Below are 13079 nucleotides of genomic sequence, written 5' to 3'. Positions count from 1 at the left end.
AATCACAACCTGAGTGATGAAAACAGGCTGATCTCTCTCAATTTTGGTGGAAGTACACTGATTGATAGCAACTGAGCACCTAAGAGTAGGAACTGGTTAAAGGTTCCCATAATAAACCTTACCTCTTTGAGCTATTCAGAAGATGCTCTTAGGCAAAATAACAGGATTCTATTTAGCAAAAGAAAGCACGTGATTGTCTTAATGCATTGTACAGCTGGAGCTGTGATAATGCAGGCTAGAAGATGATGTTTTAAAGTGAAAGGGAAATTAGTTGCAATTATAATTGTTGTTGTCTTTATGCAGTATGCCAGCTGTATTGATTACCTTCCTTCTGTGTGTCACTGGCAGCTAGGGAACATGATACATTATCTCGTGCTAGTGTTGGAGAGCAGCAGAGATTGGTGTATTTTTAGAAACAAGATTCCCACAGTGTAGCTGTGGCAATTGGATGATCATACACATGCATATTAAAATACCAACAGATGAATTCCTGGACAGTGCCAGCAAACATTTCACTGTTTGGGGCAGGAGGAAAGGGCAGGAATGCACAGCTCAGAAATTCAACAACTGCAAGCACAGCAGTTTTACCTCGAAGAGTGTCCTCTGAGGGGTTTGTGGCTCACATTGGCCAGTCTGAAAGGGAAGCTGTGAAAAAACAGAATCTTTCCCTTTTCCGGGATGAAAAGATGATACATTTGCAGATCAGACCTGGTCCCATTACACAGGAAATTAGATCTCTGTACAGTACAGAGAACTGATGGCCACCTCTAGACATCCTTTAAGGGCCCAGTCCTGGGCCTCAGCCACTAGCAGACTGTGTTTGGGGTGCATCTGTTGCACAACAAATCATAGTGCAGGAGTCCCTGGCTCACTAAATCTCACCAAGACTGCAGAAGTGCAAGGCTTATTCCTGGGCACAGACCTGCACAGATGTGGGCAGACAGAGAGATGGTAGAGCCAAGTTGCCCGTAAGCAAAGCTGGTGGTGAGGCAACCAGGTGCTGCCTGTGCATAGTCCATGTGTGGCAGCATCTGCTGGGAACTTATATGTCTCATAAAGCATTTATGAGACATATCTGACACGTCTCATGTCAGAGAATCTGTTTCAGACTCTCTGGGAATAATATCAGCCAGGTTACCAGTCCTGTAATTGTGCTGGCTTGCACAGGACCTGTACAGGACCAATGGAGGTCTGAACCTTTCCACTAAGAGCCAACCCAAGTGTCTCTAAGTAGAGCACACTGTGAGTTCACTTGTAGAAGAACTAATTAAAGTACACTTGGAGCATTCAGCAGTCATTCAAGTAGTGTCAGACAGATATCTTCTATATAGTGTACACTGTTAGTGTATTCAATATAAACAAACTGATAGTCACAGGCCATCACAGGAGCACGGTGACTATTGCACTGGATAAATCTGGCAGTCCAAATAGCTCACAACTTTGGTTATGTTAACTGGAATGTGTTTTGGAGGACAGCACAAGGGATGCTGTGACAGACAGCTATAGCATAGCTGGCTACAGATAGATTTTTCTTTCAGTTCTCTTTAAGTAGGATTAGTCTGAAGCCTATTCAATAATCTTGAATTTTATGTATTTATCACTGATATTGCAGTGATTGCAATTGGTGTTGGAGGATATTTAATGCCTGATCTTTTTCAGGATCCTGTTACATTTATGCATATGGATATTGTTCATGAATGGCAACATACTACTTGCAAAGAAAATTCCTGTCTGTCTTTGATGTACCTCTCTTCTGTCTCATTATGTGCCCTTTTATCATTTAATAGGTAGATGAATTAAGAGAAGACCATAAACTAACTTCTCAGTGTCATTTAGCTTTCTATATACTTTCATCATGATCACCTCTTTCAAGGTATCCAGACCTTTTCAACCTAATGACCACATAACAAACTGGAATCTTTTCTAAAACATGACTTCAATCCACGCTGTAAGAATTAACAATCACCAGAGTCAAAGCAAATTGCAGGTGGTGGTATATTACCCAACATCCTGATGCAAAGGTAAGATAAAGGCCTACTCCAGGGGTGTAGCACAACACAAAATCCAAGTGTACAGACTTTGCATATCAAATTTTATCTTTATTTCAGAAAAGCCTCTAATTATGCTGAAATGTGTGCTTTTAAGCTTTCCTACAGCTGGCCCTAAGGAAACTCCCCCTCAATTAACTGCAGCAAATGACTCTCTCTCATTCTCTCCCCACAAGGGATTTTAGGTACTAAATCTACATAGACACATCACCAGACCAAACAGACCTCCATCTCCTCAGCTTGTTCCCACCTGCCCCTGGCCAGCCTCCAGATAATTTTCGTGTCTTCCTTTATGTTAAAGCCATCTTTTTCTACCTGCAGTGCTGGAAGGGAGTAGCCAGTCTCTCAGAGCACACCGCTCTGCAGGGAACAGCTTGTTCTGGAGAGGGCACAGCAGGAAAAAACATCCTTCATATCACTCAGGGAGATGTGAGCCAGGTTTCAAACAGAAGGCCACAATTTGGTCACTGCCAGAGACTGCCACCCATCTCGGGCACGCAGCAGCTCCATTTTTGCCATCTTCTAAGCTGCTTAGTTTAGACCTCAACCAAATCCAAAGGGAGATTCTAGGTTACCTTCACGGGTGAACTTCCATATACGGCCATGAAGCCACAGGCTGTGACGGTTGGCATGCAGGTATATGTCAGCATGCCAAAACCTCCACAGCAACTTGTAATCAGCGTACACAAATAAAATTACACATGCATTTGTTGGGAGAAGGTGGTAGAGTGACTCGAACATGTGTCAACAGTTTCCTGGGGTGAGGATTTAGAAGTGCTATTTGGTGCAATTTTTTTTTTGCTCAGGGGAGCTGAGTGACGACATTAATGGGAAAACTGGAAGCCTTTCAGTAGTAATTCAGTCTGGTCTCTGTGGGTTCCCCATATAGGCAGTGGAAACAGAGATGCTTCTCCAGAGGATGATTTAGCAGAGAGAATTTTGGTTTTCCAGAGGCCTTTGCTCCAATGATTATACAAGAACCTTGAGGACATTCACTTCCTACCAAACACCCAAATGTAGATGCCTGATCTCCTTTTCACACACATACACACCCTGTGTTTGAAATTAAAAAAAAAAAAAAAAGGTATGTACAACAGGAAACAACAGGCCACAGATGGGTGACTCCAGATGTTTCCTTTAGCACCTGTTAATAGGAAAGAAACTACCACCCTAAGAAAATGAAAACCAGTAAAAGCTTTCAGTGCTGAAGGCAGAGGGTTATGCATAACTAACACAATAAAGAAGTCTCTTGCAATTTTGCTTTCACGGGGGTTCACCTGTCTTGTCAGGCTTGGAAAGAGATATGAATAAAAAGCCCCGGAAGAAGTCAAGGCACTTGGGGAGCAGCTGCACAACATCACTCTTCAGCATTCCACAGGCAGTGCAAGCATCTTCTACACTCGGGAGTAAGAAACAATACACTCTATCAAATAGCAATGCTAATAGTGTGGGAAGGGTTCTATAAACATGTGACCTTTATTTATTTTTAATTGCTTTCCATAATGCTGAGAGCAGAGTTTCTTATTAGCCAGATCCAAAGTAATTATTGGTTATGGGAACTTTAAGTGGCTTGCAAGCAGGTCTTGAATTGCCAGAAACAGGTGGCAATAAGAAAACACTGTGTGCCTCCCTTTCCACTAAAAGTAAAACCAGATAAAGCAGAACTGTATTTCAAGAGAGCAGATTTATCACTTTTCTTAAACTGAAAAGGGCAAATTTTTTTGTCACTGTCCTTTTTGGATTTTTCAGCACTGGCATATATATAGGAAGGCACAGAGCAGTGCCTTCTTGGAACTGAAGATACACAGTAGCTCTTGGCTGGTGGGTTTCTTTACAAACAGAACTGGAAGTGCTAAACGTTTCAGTATTCAACCTTCATTCCTTGGTGGATTCCTACTCTTGAATGTAGAGGAAAAAATGCTGGTACTCCACAGATGTTGAGGAGGTTACAGCAGCAAACAAATCTGACCTGAGCTGCTTTGCCTTGCCAGTTTTGTGCATAGCTTACCATTTTAGCATAGAATCATAGAACATGCTGAGCTGGAGGGAGCCATTAGGATCATCAGGACACCCCAAGAATCACACCGTGTGCCTGAGAGCATCGTCCAAATGCTTCTTGAACTCAGACAGGCTTGGGGCTGTGACCATTTCCCTGGGCAGCCTGTTCCAGTGCTCAACCACCTTCTGGGTGAAGAACCTTTTCCTAGTATCCAACCTAAATCTCACCTGATTCAGTTTCATGCTATCCCCTCAAGTCCTGTCATTGGTCATGAGAGTGAAGAGGTTGGTGCCTGCCCCTCTGCTTCCCCTCATGAGGATGTTGAAGACCACAATGGGGTCTCCCCTCAGCCTCCTCTTCTCCAGGCTGAACAGACCAAGTGCTCTCAGCTGCTCCTCATAAAGCTTCCCCTCCAGACCCTTCCCCATCCTCGTGGCCTCCTTTGGATGCTCTCTAACAGTTTAGTGTCTTTTTTGTATTGTGGTGCCCAAAGCAATGCTGCACCAGTGCAGAGTAGAGCAGGACAATCCCCTCCTTTGACTCCAAAGGGGCCAAATGCCAGGGATGGGTGAATGACCATTAGCTACATAGTCTGATTCAGCCTATTTGGAGTGCTTTACCAAAATGTATACATACCAGGTATGAAGTGATGCCCTGTGGGGGAATGGGACAGAAACCATTTGTTGAGCTCAGTCTCAGATCATGTACGTGAGCCCTCCCACAAGGCCAGAGCCTTTACAAAGGATGGGGAATGGGCAGAGCGCCCAAAAACGGAAAGGGAACAGTCCTGTGGCTCTGCACAGAGACAACACTCCTCCAGCTGTTTATTTAGCTGCAGTCAGAATGCATCCTATTTTGTGACTCTGCCAGCACACAGGAAAAAAACATTGGATTGAAACCCCTTGCTCAGCAGATGCAGGACACAGGCTTTTCACTTTCTAAGACAATATTATTTTTATATGCAGTCTTAGCTAAACTCAGGAGTCCTGATGTGTTCTAACTCACTTCAAATTCCTTGTCTACTTTGTCCAGCTAAAGACTGATCAAAGATTTGGGGCTACAGGTTGTAATGAACTGCAGCAACCGAGGGACAATGATATGTTCCTTTTGTTAAACCTGAAGACTTCAGGAATACAACGCTTTGCATTCACAGGTATTTTTTATTGCCAGTGGCATTTAGGATGGTGAAGTCTTTGGAGCATAGAAAAACAGTGCCTGAATATTTTGGGGTTTTTTTACTTATGCCTATTTTACAGATTCCATATCAGGATAATCCATTTTAATACACCCCAAGGAAATGAGGAGAAAACCCTCAGATTCCTAATTAGATTAGGGCTATACTAAACTTTTCATGGGCAAAGATCAAGGCAAGGGTGATCCTACTCTGTCAGAGTGACAGCACTAAGGATGTAATTTAAAGATAATGGAAGTTAAATAATGAGATTACAAAGAAGGACTGGGACACAGTTTTCTTGGTTCTAATTGCAGCTGGCTCCTCTGCAGTATCGTCTGGAAGAATCTTACATGGGAGCAGCCCATTAGCTGTAAAAGACCATGCATAAAAGCCTCAGAGAAAACAATCTTCATGCAGACAAGCAATATTAATCATCAAAAAAACAGGCATCTCTTTTTCTTTTTGTCCTTTACAAAAAAAGTGTAAATACATACAGGCAGTCACACATAGATTTATTCCCAATCTTCAAAATTATTTTAATGCCAATGAGTCCAAAGCCTACATATGTGTGTTAGGTAGATATCACTAGAGCTTGTTGCATTCTACCAAGAGAGCCACTTATCACCTACCATCCCTAGGGAGACCCCTCTCTTCTAGCAACCATTGCCTTGGTAAAAACAGTGATTCTGGTCTTTCATAGCTGAGCAATACCAGTGCAATGGGAAGCACAAACAGCACCTTTGTGCACCAGTGAAGGTCCTGTGGTGGTCATTTTTCTTTTCTGGGAGCTGAAATGGTTAAATTCAACATCAAGGTGTTAGATCAAAAGGAAGTCACAGGAATAAAATTAGTACTCAAAAGTTCACACAAATGCTACATATTTCCCACACATTAGCTGCCACAACTGCAGAGATTGTTTCCCGTTCTTCATGGAATTCACTCATTCAATATCATAATATTTGACTTCCAAGGGGAACCTGGAGACCACTGCAAGGCTTACCTAGAGCCAGCATTAGACTGGGGTCCAACACAGCTCTAACCTATTCCTATCTTATCAGTTCCAGTGCAGGGAAAGAAATGGCAAGATACAGCTCAGGGTGTAACCGTCCAGCCTATCCCACAGAAAATCTGACACTTTTTACACATGAAGGTTTCCCACAGGCAAGAATGAGCCTTGGAAAGCTACAGAGATAAGTTTATAATGCAGTGATGACTCCTTCTATACAATCAAGAGAGCAAAACACACCACAGACACTTAACTGCAGCAGGCCCTGGGGCATGCTTGTAGCTGTGCGATGCAACCAGAATACATGTTAAAAAACAGAGCAATAATAAAGTAATAATTGTGAAGGGGGAAGAAACCTATCTGATCCACTCTTAAACTGAATTAAAGGCACCACAACAGTGTGCATATAACAGAATCTGACTCAGAGGAAACTGGTCCAGCACTGTAAAAGCAAACCAGCTCCAAGGCAAACTCGAGCACGCGGTGACTCTCTGTCATGCTCTGTAGCAGGTTATTGCCCTGGGTTTCTTCTATGTAGCACAGTGTTGTAGCTCTGTCTGCCTGCATCTCTGTCAGATTGAGAAAGGTGGACTCTCCAGAGAAGTGGCCTAGCTAGTAAGGGTGTATAAATCATCAGTCAAAACCAGGGATGTGTAAGTAACACAGGCCTCTCTGAAGGCACAGCCTGTAGGATAATTTAAGCATGTCTTGATAATGTAGAACTGCAGAGTGGAAAAATCTTCTCAGTGTAACCTGCTGTCAAACTGCATCTGAAGACATTTATACAGAAAGAAGATCAGAAGACTCATGGATCAGCAGCCACGAAGTGGATACACCATCCATCTGCTACTGGCTGGCTACGAGCAAGAGGAGAATAGGTCAGTTTGTGACAACTACCCCAGCAGGTTCAGTCTACATCTTCCTCACCCCTGAAGCAACCCTGTGAAGGGCCATCTGACAGCAACTGAGTTCCATCAGCACAGTTCAGATAAAATGATCCCAGAAGGTACAAGAGGACATGCTGGGGGGGGGCAGTCGTGTGCTAAAATGGCTACGTTATTTTTGAACAAAAGCTGGTTCACATCCCACCACCTCTTTGAATAAGAAGAACAAGCATTTGACTGGTGGGAGATCTTTGCAGTGCTCCTGGAACTCCCTCCTGCTCCACAGGATGATATGCACAGAAGTCTTTGTTCCTCAAAAAACCCAGGCCATTGCCAACAGGTTTTGTATCAAGAATTAGTTGCTGCTCAGAGAACAGTGGAAGATCTCATAAACTGCAATGTTTGAGACAGGCTACCAAGGAGACGGAGGTCTGATTTTGGAAGACAGCTGCATCACTAGCAAGGGTCATGCATCTTGGCCTTTCCACAGAGGAGAAATTGTTGGAGACTCCACCCAGTATGATACAGTGGTATATACCCAGTACAAGAACAGTGAGTTACTAAGGATATGCTCTCTGACCAGGGGATTTCTTGCCGAAGGAGACAAGACCATTTGCAGCAAAATATGGATAAATATGGATAAAATATGGATTGTGGCCAAATTTGGAAATAATTATGTCTGTTCTGTTCTTATAACATTCCACAACTGGGCAATTGGCCTAATGCCATTTCCATGCAAACCAATTGGAGGTTGGCCATCAGTCTTTCATTTAAATCCACTGAACTGCTGACCTACATCCGATTGAGCAGACAGAAAAGACCCTGTGGCCTACATTATAAACAATTCGATAAAGGCAGTGAAATCAAGACAAAAGATTCTCCTTTGAAACATTTGGCAATCAGCTTGTGCTGAGAATCAAAGCTCCTTGCAACAAGCCCTAGACCCTATAAAATGAAACTTTTTTAATCTCAGGGGTTAAAAACTGAAAGCTATGAGACAAATCCATCACTAATGCAGACCCCTTGAGTTCAATAAGCTTAGAGATGGGGTGGCTGCAGCTCACTGCTCCCTGGAAATGCCACAGGCTGCACTTAAACTGTATGGTTGGTGCAGAGATGCAGAGAATGGTGAGGGGAGGCACACCCTGGCAAGGGCTCCTGCAGAGTACATCAGTGACACCATGTAAGCCTGATGGGATCATATTTGCTTTCTAGAACCAAGAACGTGACTGAGAGACAGCCTCTGTTTCCCAGCACTAAAACCCAGTCAGCTATGATGTAGAAAAGAGGGTTTCTTCTCAGGGTCTAATGAATTTAAACAGATTGCTCAGGTACCTGGATTTACCTAATCTCATCTTTCCTAGCTCTCCTCATGGAAACAGAGCTGGTTCAGCTGCTCTCCAGAGATCTCTGACTGATTCTGGTTATTGAAGGGGTGGAGGTTGGACTTTTCATCTCCTCATCTGCCCCACTGTCTCTGTGCTTGCCTTTGTCATCCTGCTGTTTCCCTCCCTGACCTGTTCTCCACAGTCCCCTCCGCCCGCTCCTTCCCCCACTCTGCCTGTTCCTAGTACAAATGTCAGGCGTTCACTCTTGCCTCTTTTCTTTCTGCTTGCGAGACAACAGCAGGGGATGACACAGAGATTAACAGATCCCTCCACCTGAGGGGCTCACCCTGACTGCTGGTGCAGCCAAGGGTCGATGCATGCAGGATTCCTGTGGCTGACAGTACTTCTGTTAGCTCTCAAACACGTTGTAGCTATCTGGAAGCACGGTATTTTCTCTCTAGATTCTGTCCTGTTGCTTATGACAACAGCCTTGTCAGGTAGTTTAGGATCAGGTATGGCAAATCTCACATATTTCTTGTGTAAGAGCTTTCAAGAAAGCAATGCTGTTTTTCCGAGATCTAGCCTTGTTCTGTGCCTACATCCCAGACGCTTTGCATCTCAATGAACGTAGATCAACAAAGTAAACCTACTGCAGAAAAATATTACAGAAGATAAATTTGACATATGTGGTACTGAAACAAAGCATCAGATGTGAGTCTGAAAGACGAGAAGGATTTTGACAAATATCTGTGAAAGGAACCACTTTCCTTGCATATCAGTTGCATTTGAGACAGAAGTTGTCATTAGCTCAGAAAAACCTCACCCATTTACATTTTAAAACCTGGAACTGAATCCTACTCTCATTTATACTTAATGGACATTTTGTCATTCACTGTAAAGTGAAAAGGACATGATCTTTGTAAAAAAATCCTCAAATTATTTTTCTTGATAAGCATCACTGCCAGTCACACAACATTGGTTTGTGAGGAAAACTTGATCAAAATATCTGAATCTGGCACTTGAATTTCACTGACTGTGTTGACATACAGAAGTGAACTTGTGTGATTACAACAGGATATTGCAAGTCCTCTGAAATATATACAAAAAAAAACAGCTGTAGAGGTAAGTTTCGGTGTTCCTAAACCTCAAAAAAAACAACCAAACAACACATTCCCAAACTCTAAGATGCCTTAGAAATGAAAAAGGTCTTAAAATAGATGATAATAGAGATTACAGAACATATATGCTACTACCCCGCACAGCTCAGTGTGCAAGAGACTGCTGTAATAGTACCTCTCACATACACAGAGTAAGTACTTTGGACTTTGGAATTTCCTGATGGGTGTTTGGAGCCTCTTGACTCCTGTCGTCACAGAGAGGAGCTGACGCACAAGGAAGGAGGATGATTATGGAAATCAACTCACCTTTGTCCAATAAATAAATTAGTTCATTAAAACAGAAAAATGGTCTTAACCATTTTGAGGACTTTTCATCTTAAATGTAAAAAGCTCACAAGCCATGCCTCTCAAAGGCAAAATGAATAATTTTGATTTCTTTTCTTAATGGTTTTCTACATTTAGAGCCTTTATTAAAAAAAATATTTAGTTGCACTGGAAAGCTTTGCTACTGAGGGCACTAGAAATCCTGCTTTCCTGCTGACAGCTGAGGTACTCACACAATACCATCCTCTAGAAGAAGCAAGTATTGTCAGACCTTGGTTTGGCTATTGACTCTGCTGACAAGCTTTACCACCATCAATATGTACACACACTAAAATACACTTTGCACAGGCTGATGATGAGCTATGTATAAAAATAGGTTGAGGTCAAGTATACACATAGTATTGCCACACTGAAGTCATTAACTTCTACCACTTGGAGGATGTGGTCTAGACCATGGCAGGTAAGGTGGGGCTGTTTTGACATTCATGATCTGGTTGATCCACTGGGTAGCCCTCATATGGCAGGAATGTGAGCCTTCATGTTCATTAGACGCTCCAGATCAGCTGCAAACACGGTCAAGACTCAGAAAGCAGTTCCTTAAAAGAAAAAAACAAGCAAACAAACAAAACCAAGCAAAAAAACCCCAATCGAAACAAACAAAAAAAACACCCTCCCAACAAACACTGCTGAATGGCAACAACCCTATGGTTGCTCAAATAAGCCTAAGCCAAAACACAAAGAATCTATATTCAGATGTAAAAAACTTCTAAAATAACTGCCATTTCATCTGTTTTCTGTAACTACACAGGGTTCTTTGTAGTTAACACATTCAGGCTTGTTTAAGGACAGTTCTGGACTTTTTAATGGCCTGTGAATCACAAGAGAACAGGCTGCTGATGTAGCAATGCCTTCTCACTTTTGTACTATGACTACATAGTACATAGTACAGGTAGCCAAGGAGATTTGTAAAAAGTAAAAACAAACTTGCACTCCAAACAGAAGATCTCTTTGTTCCATCCAAAACATACATTACAATGCTTTATACTTCATGCCACTGCAACTAGTACAGATGGAGACAGTCCTTTCCTTGAGGAGCTGGGAAAAGCTGAAACACCTTTGTTGGACAACCAAAACAAGAGAAACCAGTGCCTGGCCATTCTGCATGCCCAGAGGTCAATGCTAAAGGAAGTAGCAATGATGCAGAAGACATGGGATTTGGGATATTTACTAGAGTATCCCAGAGCCTCTGAAAAGCTTTGAGAGGGACCAGTCCTGCAAGGAAACAGAGACCACCACTTAGGGTGCAGATTTGGGGTGGAGTTCAAGGCAACAACCACTCCTCAAAGAAACAAGCATCCACTGCTCACAGATCTGTTTTAGCATCTTTCAATGCCAAAGGACAGTGTAGTTTAGTAACAGGCTGCTTTAGTAAGTTCACTCTTTGCTCAGCTGCACCTTTGTTTAACTCAGCTAACAGTAACTGAAGGATTTTTCTTTTAGTAACTGATGTCCATTTAGAAGCCAGCAGAAAGCACATATTATTCATTCAGCTAGCTTTGACAATGCCCACGTTATGAAACGACAGCCACAAAAAATTTTCATGTAAAGCTTCCGAGGTTCATTGGTAAATTCAGTCAGAAAAGCTCTTTCTGCTTGCTAATGCAGTAGTAGGGTTATTTCAGCTATACATGTCTCAGATAAATGCAATTTTACTGAATTAAAAACATTTCAGAGAAACGTGCCAATTCATTTTCATGTCAGGATGGGAAAAAGCCTAAAAGCTCTGTGAAGATGAATTGCAATGGTTTCATAGAATCACAGAATCATAGACTATGCTGAGATGGAAGGGACCCAACAGGATCATCAAGTCCAGCTCCTGGCCCCGCACAGAACACATCACACCTGAGAGGTAGTGTTGTCCAAGCACTTCTTGAACTCAGACAGGCTTGGTGATGTGACTACTTCCCTGGGGAGCCTCTTCCAGTGCCCAGCCACCCTCTGGGTGAAAAATCTTTTCCTAATATCCAACCTAAATCTCCCCTGACTCAGCTTCATGCCATTTCCTCGAGTCCTGTCACTGGTCCGCTTCCTCTTGTGAGGATGTTGAAAACCACAATGAGGTCTCCCCTCCATCTCCTCTTCTCCAGGCTGAACAGACCAAGTGACCTCAACCACTCCTCATACGGTTTCTCCTCCAGAGCCTTCACCATATTTACTGCCCTCCTTTGGATGATCTCTAACAGCTTAATGTCTTTTTTTATATTGTAGTGCCCAAAATATTCAAGGTGAGGCTGCCCCAGTGCAGAGCAGTGCAGAGCAGAGCAGGACAATCCCCTCCCTCACCCGGCTGGCGATGCTTTGCCTGATGCCTCCCAGGTTGGCCCTCCTCGCTGCCAGGGCATTGCTGACTGATATTCAATTTGCCTCTGACCAGGACCCCCAGGTCCCTTTCCATGGTGCTGCTTTCCAGCATCTCATTTCTCATTCCCCAGTCTGCCTGTACATCTAGGGCTGCCCCATCCCAGGTGCAGAATCCAACACTTGCCCTCGTTAAACTTCATATGGCTGGTGATTGCCCAGTCCTCTAATGTGTCAGGGTCTCCAAAGATGATTTTAAATTCGTTTTATGGATAATTTCAATTCTTTAATGTCCGATTCAATTGTAAATTAAAAAAAAAAAAATCAAGTAGGATAATTTCTTGACTATCTAGTTTCTGCTCAGCAGCGTTGCCAGATACAGCATAGAAGGAAGCAAACTGCTTGAAATTTGGAGATTTATCTAGTCTTTGATTAGAGCAAGTTTCTTCCCCACCGAGTGGGGAAGGCAGAAATATCTTGCACTGCCAGAAGCCATGTTGTACTATATGTATTTTTGAAATAAAAAAGAAAAAGAGCTGCACTATCCACTACTAACAGCCCAACATATTTCAGAAGATATTCTGCACCACACTACACAATATATGGTACAGCTTATAGTATGACTAAAATCTACATTCAGGAACCATGTTGTAAACTTCAAAATGAAAAATTAAAAGCTAAATTTTTTTCCCTGTAAATACTACATACTCAATTTTTTGAGAATTATGAATTATTAAGTTTTATGAAGGACATGGATGTAGACCATAACAAGTTGCCCCTGCCATCCTAAATTCCCAACCCAGGAGGAGTGTCTGAGTCTCCAGACCACGCAAGGTTTTG

This window comes from Manacus candei, unplaced genomic scaffold, assembly GCF_025592945.1.
Source record: "Manacus candei isolate 608988 ecotype Guabito, Panama unplaced genomic scaffold, ASM2559294v1 h1tg000017l, whole genome shotgun sequence".
NCBI classification, from domain to species: Eukaryota; Metazoa; Chordata; class Aves; order Passeriformes; family Pipridae; genus Manacus; species Manacus candei.
This window is presented reverse-complemented; position numbering follows the sequence as displayed.